Raw genomic sequence first — 11620 nt, 5'->3', positions numbered from 1 at the left:
ATCATCATCTCACCAAACGCTAATATCTGCCATGTCTTAGCCAGACTTCATTTCTAGAGAACATGCATACCCAATACTCACATGCACATGCACATACACACACACATGCACTTTCTTTGGGGGGGGCAGAGGTAAAGGGAGAGACAGAATCTTAAGCAGTCTCCATGCCCAACACAGATTCCAATGTGGGGCTCCATCTCATGACCCTGAGCCAAAATCAAGAGTTGGACATTTACCCGACTAAGCCACCCAGGTACCCCACACACTTTCTTACAAAATTCCCTTCCTCACAGTATTCTGGATAAGCCAGCTCTTTTACAGCATGGTAAGAGTAAAGAACATTAGAGATTGAACTGATATTTACATGGAGATCCATGTATGTCCATTTCATTGATTTTCTGGAATGTTCTAGGACATTAGGACACTAGCCTAAGACTGAGCTGTGTCTGCTGTCATTAGTGAGCCTGCGAGGACTGAACAATGACTGTGAATTTTCTTCTGAGCTTAGGAACAGAGGCAAGGCAGAATGGTTGTGAAAATCCAACAAGTAGGTACTTTGTGAGCCGTACATCACTGTGTTATGCTGAGGGGCTGTTCTTTCAGACACCTGGCCTCGCCCTGCCATCTTAATCTGTGAACTGTCTGGAGTCTGGGTGGCTCAGTTGAGCATCTGCCTTGGGCTCAGGTCATGATCCCAGAGTCCTGGAATCGAGTCCCACATCAGGCTCCTTGCTCCGCGGGAAACCTGCTTCTCCCTCTGCCCCCTGCTTGTGCTTTCTCTCCCTCTCTGTCAAAATAAAATAAATACAATCTTAAAAAAAAACAACAACAAACTGTCTGAAGTCTGTAAGGGGAGGGTGCTTGGTCTTCCTGGTATTGCGCAAGGAATGTGGCCAACACCGCCTGCAGTACCACACTGCGACCTGCAGAGGGCGGTGGAAGACTGGACATGAAACCAAAGCCTCGGCGGCCCGGCAGCACCGCATCTGGGGTTAGTTACTCGGAAACTGAGGATCGCTGTGTAGACGGAGTGTCTTCAAGGGCCTCTCCACGACCTGGAGTTAAAGCTGACTTAGGGTTTCAGGATGACAAGATCTCCTCAAAAGAGCCCTCAGACGGTATGGGTCAGCCATGGCAGCCTGAGCTCTTGATGAATGGCTACTTGGGGGAAGGGGGAAGGCGAGTCTTCTTTTCTGAGTGTCTGTAACTTGCCAGGTGCCACAGTTAGTGCTTTACCTACAGAGTGTCATTTGATCCTCCCCGTGGTCCTAAGAGGTATTCATTTAATCTCTGCAGCTACGTGAAGAAGCCCGACCCACAGCTACAGAGGACTTCCTCAGCCGGTGGTGTTTACTCCCAGAGAGCCCCCACGGGCCACCCAGCCAGGAGGCTGGTGTAGACCTGGAGCTGATCAGCCTGACAGAGTGGACTCGGGCTGGGCAGGCTCCCAGAGGCTATGGGAGGCACCTGAATGCTATCTCTTCACCTGTAGGCAGTGTTGGGTTCAATCGCTGGCGTGGCCAGGCTGCAGAGCTGTTGCTTGAAGGCAGAGGAGGAAAGATACCCTACTCAGAGCTGGGGTGACGGGGAGCACAGGATGGATGGGGGCGTAGGAGAAACCCCAGGCAAAGGATGAGGGCAGAAATAGTCCTGGCTTATTGACTGATGACTGGGAACATCCCTGAGCCCATGATATTTTTATCTTTAGTTGAGGGGGAGCCTGGAAACCACTGGCTGACTATTTTAGATCCTGGGATAAGGCTATTTGGAACATGCGGCTTCCTTGGCTGAGGCTTGACATCGCCCTGGGGCCCCCTGCCCCTTTGTTCTGTCTCTATCCCGAACTGCAGGAGTACATGTCCCTAAGGCGGGAGACAGATCTTGTGACAATCTTGTCACCTGGAACAAAGCAGCCCACGGATGGGAGTGGAGATGTCAGGCTTTGCCCTTGAACTGGCCCAGCCCTGGCCCTGCACATTTCCCCAGACCGACGCAGCATTCTGGAGCATGGGGACCATCAAGCTCAAGCTCTTTGTGTCAGAGCAGAGAGGGTAACTGACTTCTTTAGGGTCCCACAGCCCTTCAGTGAGAGGCGCAGGCTTAAGACAAGGATGCCTGACTGCGGGTCCAGACTCTTTAAATCACAGTGAGCCTTCTCTTATGCAGTTGGGTCAGATTGCAGGGGGATCTGGTGGAAATCTACTTAATGCTGGTTGGGAAGAAGATACAGAGATCTTAGGGCCCAAGGCAAACACGGTGGCAAAAGAGGCTTATGCCTTACTGTTTCTTCAAGTCCTAGGGCAGAATCCTAAAACGGGCTTCTTTCTTAAGCCCCACCGACGGGAACAAAACAGTAAGTGGAAAACATCCCTTCGTTCCAGAGTGAGATGCAAAGATGTCTGTGCAAGACTTGTAGGGGACAGAAACTGATTGTGCCCCCTGTAGCTCATCTCCTACCTCAAGGAAATAAAGGGTTCAAGTGGAGTTTGAGAGATTGGAGAGAGGATTTCTCTGAAGATGGCAAGGCTGTACATCCTCTCTGCCAAAGAGGAGAGAGAGAGAGAATGAGAATGTCTTCTAGGGGGGAAGGTCTCCCCGACCAGGCCGTGGGAGGGGGGACTTCAAAGGGACCACTCAAAGACCCAAACCATGACAGTTGCTTGAGAAGCTGCAGTTGAATCAGCTGGAGGCAGCAGGACAGAGACGGGAAGGGAGCTTGAGCGAGCCGCACATCCTCCAGTGTGGCCCCACTGGGTGTCACCCAGGAGGACTGCCTGGAGACGGTGGGGCAGTTTTATGCCCAGGGCTCAAAAGGGCCTCAGGTGAGCTTTCTCCAGTGTGGCCCGTGGGAAATACTCACACCTCATGGCCTGCCTCCTCTGACCCAGCCGGACATCCACCCAGCCCCACCACACACAGACCTTTTGCGGGGAGGAAGGTAGCAGAGCCTGTGCCTCGATGGCAGCCTGACACTGAGACCAAGGGTCCCTTTCCTGAACTTGAGCCCTGGATGTTGGGAGTAGGGAGCATAGGGAGGCTGGGCCCGGGCCACTCCCATTGTCCTGATGGGCTCCTGCCTCAGATCAGGGAGCACAGAGCACATTTTTGAGAGTCTGAGCAGCATATATCTCCCGCCCCTGCTTTCCCATCTCCCACACATCCTACCTGGGGTGGAGACCAGGGCCCTTCCCCTGTGCAGCCAATTGTCCCAACCTTTGAGCTTCTGACAAATACCGAACTGGCCCACGCATTTCCCTGTGTTCTTCCTCCCATGAGGTGGTCCAGGGGTCCTCCTTGCTGCATGACAGCCTTGTGGGGCACTGCCACTCCTTGCTTCCCGCCTAGGCTGGACTGAGCGCCTACCGTGGGGCGGTGGCAGGCTCCCTGCCTGGGCCCACGCTGGGTTATGTAGGAGCTGAGTATAACACACGGGGGCCAAGACCCTCTGCTTCTCCTCTTCCCTCTTCTCTCTTGGGCAACTCGCTTAGCTGCTCAGAACCTCAGTCTTCCCATCTGTGAAATGGGCACGGATAGTCATACCTCCTCTGCTGCACCGTTGTGAGGAGTGAAAGGGAACGGATTAGAAAGCACTTTGAGGAGTGCAGAGTTGTCTCTTCAAAGCCTTGACCATGGCTTAAAGGGGACAGACCGCTGGGGGATCACGAGAGAGCTTTCTGAAACACGGGTGCGAGGGAGGTTGCAGGAATGAGTCAAACTCCTGACCATAACGAGGTGTGGGCTGAGGGGAACTGCCACCACCCAGATGGCTGTGGTCTTAAACCAAGTAAGACCGTTTTGTGTCATTATGTTTTGGCACAAATGACAAAGATGATTGATTAGCATGTCTCAGCTTCTCACACTGACGTGACTTTCCCAGCAAACTGGCCTGGGGAGGAGGGCTGGCTCTCAGCTCCCCACCGCTAACTAAGAGATACCCATGACATCAGGCAACTCCCCGGGCCTTTACCAAAAGGCTGGAAGGAGACAGTCCTTCACTTCTGTCACCTCGGCCATTTAATCTTGTCTGATAATGACAACTGACATTCTTAAAGCAATTTGCTAGGCACTTTACCTTTTATTGTTTAATGGAACTCTTGCAGTAAACCTATGCAGTGTGTGTTATAATCATACCCATTTTATGGATGAGGAAGCAGAGGCTCAGGGCAAGAAGGTGGTGGTGCAGTCAAGAGCACTAGCTGTGACCTCCACAGATACAGTCCCATCTTGGGTCTCTCACTTAGCTGCTGTGTGATCTTGAGCAAATTGTTCAAATCTTTGTACTGTGCTTTCCCCTCTAATCTGGCAACAGCCTTCCTCGCCAGTGCTCACTCCCACCCTGCCCCTGGGGCCCGGGATTGCCACCTCTCTGGGGATGGGGCCGTGGTCCAGCCGGTGGTGATGTGCGGACCTCAGCTGATGAGGACACTGGCTTGAGAGGAGCTCAGCCCTCATTTGCCAAAATCCCACATGGTCTTCTCCTTGCTCAGGGCATGCTCCGTGTGCTGCTTAATGGCCAGGCACTGGGCTGAGCCCAGGGTTGGAGTGGAAGGAGCATGAGCTGCCCATGAAGACTCTTCTCTGCTCCGACAGCATCTGAGCTCTCTTCCCTTGGGTCAGTGACTCACCCTCTGAGCCTCAGTCTCCTCGCTGAGAAAAGCAAGGTGGCAAGACCTGCTGTCAGTATTTTGACACTCAGTGAGGTCAACTGTGAAAGCGCCCAGCTCTGCACTTGGCCCCTGCTTGGCCGCTCCATAAAGTCAACCCGTTGCTATTGCAAGATGTGCCCAGCCTCTGGACAAAATGTTGTAAGTTTGGTGGCAAACATGTTTATACTGTGTACTTGCAGGAGACACTGTTGGAAATCCTCTTACTGGGCTGCGAGTTACTGGTTTCTCTGTGTTGGTTGCTGATGTCTCGTATCTGCTGCCTGTTATCTGGAGAATTGCCCGCAGCTAGAACAGAAGCTACCTCACCTGGGAGGTTAGAAGCCCTCTGCACCCCTCACCCCTGAGTGCAGCTCACAGACAACGACTGACTGTCAGCAGGCACAGAAGAATGGGTGCTTGCCTCAAGATTTGTCCACCTGTCCTGGTGGTACGATTCCTGCTGCTGACTGTCTAGGGGACAAGGCTGAAACTCGACTCCCGCTGAGCCCCCGGCCTTGCTTTGCACCTTCCCCTGCCCTGCTCATTCTCTCTGTCCTGAGAGCAGCTCCCCCTCCCCTCCCCAAATCACTGCAGTCAATCTCTTCTAAATCCTGGTTTCTTGGGAACCCACCCTAGGATAGGTTGTAGGCTGTTTTCTACCCGCATCATTTAAAACCACATTACATTCTTGTATCCCTGCCCTCTGGGTACTGTATGGCTGGAAATCCTCACTGTCTTGTAGGGTAATGTGTGGCTGGGGACTCCCAGCTTGCTGGGAGTTCAAAGTCAGTCTAATGAGATCAGGTGTGTGTGCTTGGTTGCTCTTGACAAGTATCTTGAGTCTCTCCCGAGTCTCCTTCATTACTCAGGGCCACTTGCCCCATTCTCACAAAAATGTCCTCTCGTCAAGGCATCATCAATTTCCTCTACTGTTCCGCTGAATCCTCATCTTTTCCTAAGATAGCAGGTGAGGCCCACACAAAAGCAGCCAGGGCTGTCTGCCTTGCCATTGTTGGCTCCTTCTATGTTCACATGTACCTGGGCTCTGAGAAAATGATATGCATTGCTCCAGTGGTATACCTAAAGCAAAACATTTTAGAGCTGGAACAGCTCGGTGGTCCTTATGTGGGGATGATTTGTCCCTCAGGGGACATTTGGAAATGTCTGGAGACCTCTTTGGTTGCCATCACTAGGGAGGGGGTGGTGACTCCTGGCATCTGGTGGGTAGAGTCCAAGGATGCCACTAACATCCTGCAATGCCCAGGGCAGCCCCCTGAAGCAGAGAATTATTTGGCCCCAAATGTGAACATTGCTGAAGTTGAGAAACCCTAGTCCATCCGACCACCTTGATATCAGGGAGGTGACTGAGAGCTCCGGAGATGGCGGTGGCAGAATTCAAACCTGACTTGTTCTTTCTACTGACCTGTTGTCTCTATATGTTATAGCTTCAGTTCTGTGTAGCAAGCGCGTGACAACAATCTCTTGTAGGGATTCCAAACTTGTAGAATGGAAACCTCCTAGTGCAAGAGCATACCCAGAAGTTCTTATTTCTAAATGGACACTCAAGTGGTATCTGCTCAGCATGAGGAATCACCCTCCCTGCAAAATATAGATCTATACATAGATTTATATATCATATCTATCTATCTATAGGTATCTCTATCTCTGTCTCATATACATGTATATCTCATATATATCTATTCCCATATATATATATATATATATATATATATATATATATATATTCCCCAAGAGGGATATGGGGGAATGTCTGGTCTATTAGTCAAGTTTCAAGTGTTGAATTTTGTAACCAGATATACTGTGAATTTGTTTGCTTCCTTATGCTCTATTTTTTCCTTTAAGAGTTTTTTCTTAAATAATTATAGTATATATCAAACATAAGTAATACAGAGAAAAATCACAGACAAATATATACTTCCCATCCAGTTCCAAAAATGTTTGTCCATATTTGTTTCCTATGTTTAAAAATTAATGTTATGGGCGCCTGGGTGGCTCAGATGGTTAAGCGACTGCCTTCGGCTCAGGTCATGAGCCTGGAGTCCCGGGATCGAGTCCTGCATCGGGCTCCCTGCTCAGCGGGGAGTCTGCTTCTCCCTCTGACCCTCCCCCCTCTCATGTGGTCTCTCTCTCTCATTCTCTCTCTCAAATAAATAAATAAAATCTTTTAAAAAAGTAAAAAAATAAAAATTAATGTTATAAGAACAGTGGAAACCTTCCGAAGTATCTCCCACCCTCAGGCTTTCCTCTCCTGCCTCGAGGTGATCAGTACCCTAAGATTGGTGTCTATCCTCCCCATTCATGTTTTTATATTTTTACTGTATATATACATATATCCATGGGCAAGGTACAGTACTTGTGCGTGAGTGTGTTTTAAAATTCATACCCATTGGGGCACCCGGGTGGCTCAGTCGGTTAGGTGACTGCCTTCGGCTCGGGTCATGATCTCAGGGTCCTGGGATCGAGCCCCGCATCGGGCTCCCTGCTCCGCGGGAAGCCTGCTTCTCCCTCTCCCACTTCCCCTGCTTGTGTTCCTGCTCTCGCTGTGTCTCTCTCTGTCAAATAAATAAATAAATAATCTTAAAAAAAAAATAAAATTCATACCCATTAACCACCAGAATAGCTCACATTTGAAAGACTAAAAATTCAAGTGTAGATAAGATGCAGAGTTACTGGAACTCTCATATAATGTTAGGGAAGTAAATTGGTAAAACCACTTTGGAGACCTGGGAGTCTGCGAAAGCGGAAAGCATGCATACCCGCTGACCCAGCAATTGCTGAGCAATACCCAAGGGAAATGTGTGCATATGTGCACCAAAAGAGAAGTCCAAGATCGATCACAGCAGCTCTGCTTGTAAAGTCCCAAACTGAAAAACCCCAAGGGTAGATCACTAATGGAGTCCATAAATTAATTGTGGCATATTCACGCAGGGGAACCCGAGCTCAGGCAAGAGTGAATAAGGTGTAGCTTCATGCTTCAGCAACGATGCAGCTCACACACATAATATGGAATGAAAGAGGCGAGACACAAGGTGAGTACAAACTTTTTGTGTGTATGATCCCATGTATATAAATTCAAAACCAGGCAAAACTAACCTACAGGGTTATGACAGTAGTTATCTTCGGAGGGGGATAGTACCAGGAGGAATGTGAGGGAGTCTTTCTGGGATACTTGGGAATGTGCTAGTTCTTAATCTGGGTGCTGGGTACAAGGGCCAGTTACTTTGTGAAAACTCATTGAACTGTCCATTATGATTTGTACACTTTCATATATGTATATTTTTCTTCGATATAAAGATTCCTTTGAAAAAATCTACGTCCATGATATCAAATGGGGATAACCTTCTCCAACTGGAGTTTCTATTCAACATTACGTCACCCCTCCTTTTTTTTTTTTAAATAAAGAGTTCGTGTGTGCTTGAGCACGTGTGTGGGTAGGAGTAAGAGGAGGGGGAGAGAGAGAATCCCAAGCAGAGTCCACGCCCAGCACGGAGCCCCATGCGGGGCTCGATCTCACAACCCTGAGATCATGACCTGAGCTGAAATCAAGAGTCAGCTGGCTTAACCCACTGAGCCACCTAGGTGCCCCAACATTACCCTTTTGATATGTAGCCATCTTGGCCCATTCGATCTGGTTCAGTCATTTATCGGTTACATTGTGTTTTCTTAAATGTATTTGTCAAAATGTATTTTTTCATCCCTCTGCTAAGGGATGTTCAGGCTATTTCCAATCTTTCATGATTACAAACGACACCTTTGGTGTTTCTCTACTGACCATGTTCTCTTATTCTCCTGGTCTTCCATTGGCATCAAGCTTTCTCTTCCCTTCCCTCCCTGTTCTCTCTGCTAGTTTGGCAGTTCTGCATTTTCTTTCTACTCTTTTAAAGGTCTTTGGTACATTTTTCACCTGCCCACTGTATTTAGCGAGGCCAGCATTTATTTAAGATTTACATGCTGTCACCACACAGTGGAAGAACCTTTGAACGTATCCACTCTGAGCTCTCCCTTCCACCGTGCTTCCATCCCTGGGCGCCATGGTCTCACCTGGTTTGAACACTCCCATTAGTCGTCGGTGGTGTGAAGCTTGCGCAATCCTGTGTTTAGTTATACTTATATGTTTACCTTTGGTTTCCTCATCTCTGCTTTTGTAACCCACTCCTTCCTTCTGGGTTCAATTTCCTTCTTTCAGAAACACACCTGTTAGCAGTTTTCCAGTCAGAGTTTGTGAATGGTCAGCTCCGTCTTTTGTCAAAACGTCTTTATTCTCCCCTCCTCCCCAAATGATGGCTTCTCTGGGCACCAAATGGTAGGTCTCAGCTCTCTCTCCCCGTCCTTGGACCATAGTTTTCTGATGTCAGTCCAACAGCCATTCCTTTGCAGGCAAGATATCTTCGGGCTCACTGGCTGCTTTTCTTCTGTGAAGGTAGTTTGTTTTAAGGTATTCCGCTACCTAGGTATGGAGAAACTTTTAATTTATTATGCTTGGGGTTCACTCGCTTCTTCATTCCTATGTCGGCATCAGAGGATGCTGGTGGGGGTCCACTCTACACAGTCACTCAGAGACCAACGATAAGAGGCTCCCTCGTGTAGGAGGAGCCGCACCGACGGGGATAGGAGCTCTTTTTGGAGCTCGTGCTCTGGACATTCTGACTTTGATTTCCCTCTTATTTTCTGGAACTTGGGGGGTTTCCCTTTCTTTCTTTTGAGCTCAGCTGGGTGTTACATCATTTTACATGTTCGACAATATTTATATCCATTTGAAGCAGAAGAAGAACATTCATTTAATTAAAACTTCATGGTGCCAGAAGTTGAAATGTTTTAAGAGGTTATATTCTAAAACATTTTCGATCCCAACTTTCAATCCTGTTTATTTTGTGTATGAATTTACATCTCAGAGCCAACTGCCAGTGTGCTCAGATTCCAAGCATCCGAAAATTAGCATATCCTTCTTCTGCACATTCTGGTTTTTCTTATGCTGTCCCGTTCCGTCATCAGTCAGCTACTCCTTTGTATATTTGCAAATATTTCTAGGGTCCATTTTCACAGCAATTCATTTTATTAAACAGTAACCGCCCACATAGGTCATGAGACATCCTTCCAACGAAAATTTAACACTGACTACATATGAGGTGTGTGCTCTGCCCTGGAAGAAAAATGAAGATGAGGAAGCCTCAGCTACTGCGCCGAGTAGCACACAGTCTGGTGGGAGAAATATACCCCTGATACAGGTGGACCATGGTAATGGCTGAAGAAACTCAGGAGCAGAATGCTGTGAGAATTCAGAGGGGACCTCACCCATACATGGAGAAATCAGAGAAGGCTTCATGGAAGTGGCATTTGTACTGGTGCTGAAGGATGGTGTGTTCATTCTCCATTGTTGCCGTAACAAATTACCGCAAGTTTAGTGCATTGAAACAACACCTTGTAAGGTACAGCCTGGGACTATAGGTAGTAATACTGTTAACTGCCTGTTTGAAAGCTGCTGAGACTTAGTGACCCACAGTCGTGTGGGTCTGAAGTGTGAGTACAGTGTAGCTCTACTAGGTCCTTTTTTTGTTTCACAAGGTCAAAATCAGGGTGCTGGCAGGGCTGCATTCCTTTCCAGAGCCTGGGGATGAATCTGCCTCTAAGCTCGTTCAAGTTGTTTAGTTCCTTATAGTGGCAGGACTGAGGTCCCGTTCCCCTGCTGGCTGTCAGCTGGGGGCCCGCCTGCTCCCTGAGGCCACCCCACTCCCCTTTATGCTTTACATGCGGTCACCTCCAGCAGTGGGAGGTGAGTCCCTCTCATGCTGTGGATTTTTCTGACTTCCTTTGCTACATCTCTTCGGGACCCCAGCTGGAGCACATTCTCTGCTTTTAAGGGCTCCTGTGATTATATTGGGCCCACCTGGAGAAGCCAGGCTAGAGTCCCAATTTCTGAGTCTGTAACCTGCCCTGCATCTGCAGACTCCCTTTCGCCCTGCAAGGTGACATAGTTACAGAATCCAGGGATTAGGGCGTGGACGTCTTGGGAGAGCCATTACCCGCCCAGCACCGATGGGTAGAAAGTACCTATGTTGGGCCATGACAGAGGGCTTTCAGGCTAAGGAGGCAGGAGACCACGTGCACGGAGCCCTGCGAACAGCTAGCTTTGCTCGGGAGTAAGCGGGCCAGTTTCTTCCAAATGATGAGACATGTGTGCAAGCTCGTGGGCAGAGAAAGACCTTCTGAATGAGAGCCCGGCAGTGGCAGACTCCTGCCCGGGGGCGTGGGGAGTGCGGTGCCTTCCCCTCAGCCCTGGGGGTGAAATTGCTCTTGCAGCATTTCTATGCTTCCTGTGTATGCTTTGTTCTTCGTGATTTAAGAGCGTAAAAGCTGGGCACCTGCAGTAAGTAACTTTTATGTATTATTACATATCCGTTGTACAGAGTACTGGCAAATCAGAAGAAGAATGACAAGCACCCGTCACCTGAGCACTCAGATGGAAGTGTACATGCTATGTTGTTTTGTGAGATGCCTTTAAAAGTTAGCAATAGGTGCGCCCGGCTTTCCAGGTCTATTAATAGTCTCCCTCGATGTTATTTTTAATGGCTAGGTGGTTTTCTATTGTATGGGTGGCACCATGGTTTATTTAACGAGTCCCCCGATGTTGACATTTGGCTCAGTGCCGACTTGTTTCGCTATCATAAACAGCTCTGAGATGACCACAACGAGGGTTGTTTGTACGGGCATGTTGAACAGGATGTCCTGAGACCCTCGGCGGGACTGCGGGGGGGGGGCCTGGGTGCAGTCCCAGTGGCTAGGGTGCATGGTCCCTGGCCCAGTTTCTTCATCCGGGCCTCTTGGCTGTCCCCAGGTGTGTTGTTTGTTGTTAACTTGATCCGGCTGCACCCGAGGGCTCTGCTGGGGATGCTGGAGCTGTGGCATGAAGAGGGGCCTCAGAGCAGCAGCTGAGGGCTGTGGAGGACCGTGGGAGC

Source organism: Callorhinus ursinus, unplaced genomic scaffold (genome assembly GCF_003265705.2).
Source record: "Callorhinus ursinus isolate GAN/ISIS: 27379988/994484 unplaced genomic scaffold, GSC_fseal_2.0 scaffold10, whole genome shotgun sequence".
Taxonomy (NCBI): Eukaryota; Metazoa; Chordata; class Mammalia; order Carnivora; family Otariidae; genus Callorhinus; species Callorhinus ursinus.
Note: the sequence above shows the minus strand (reverse complement) of the source record.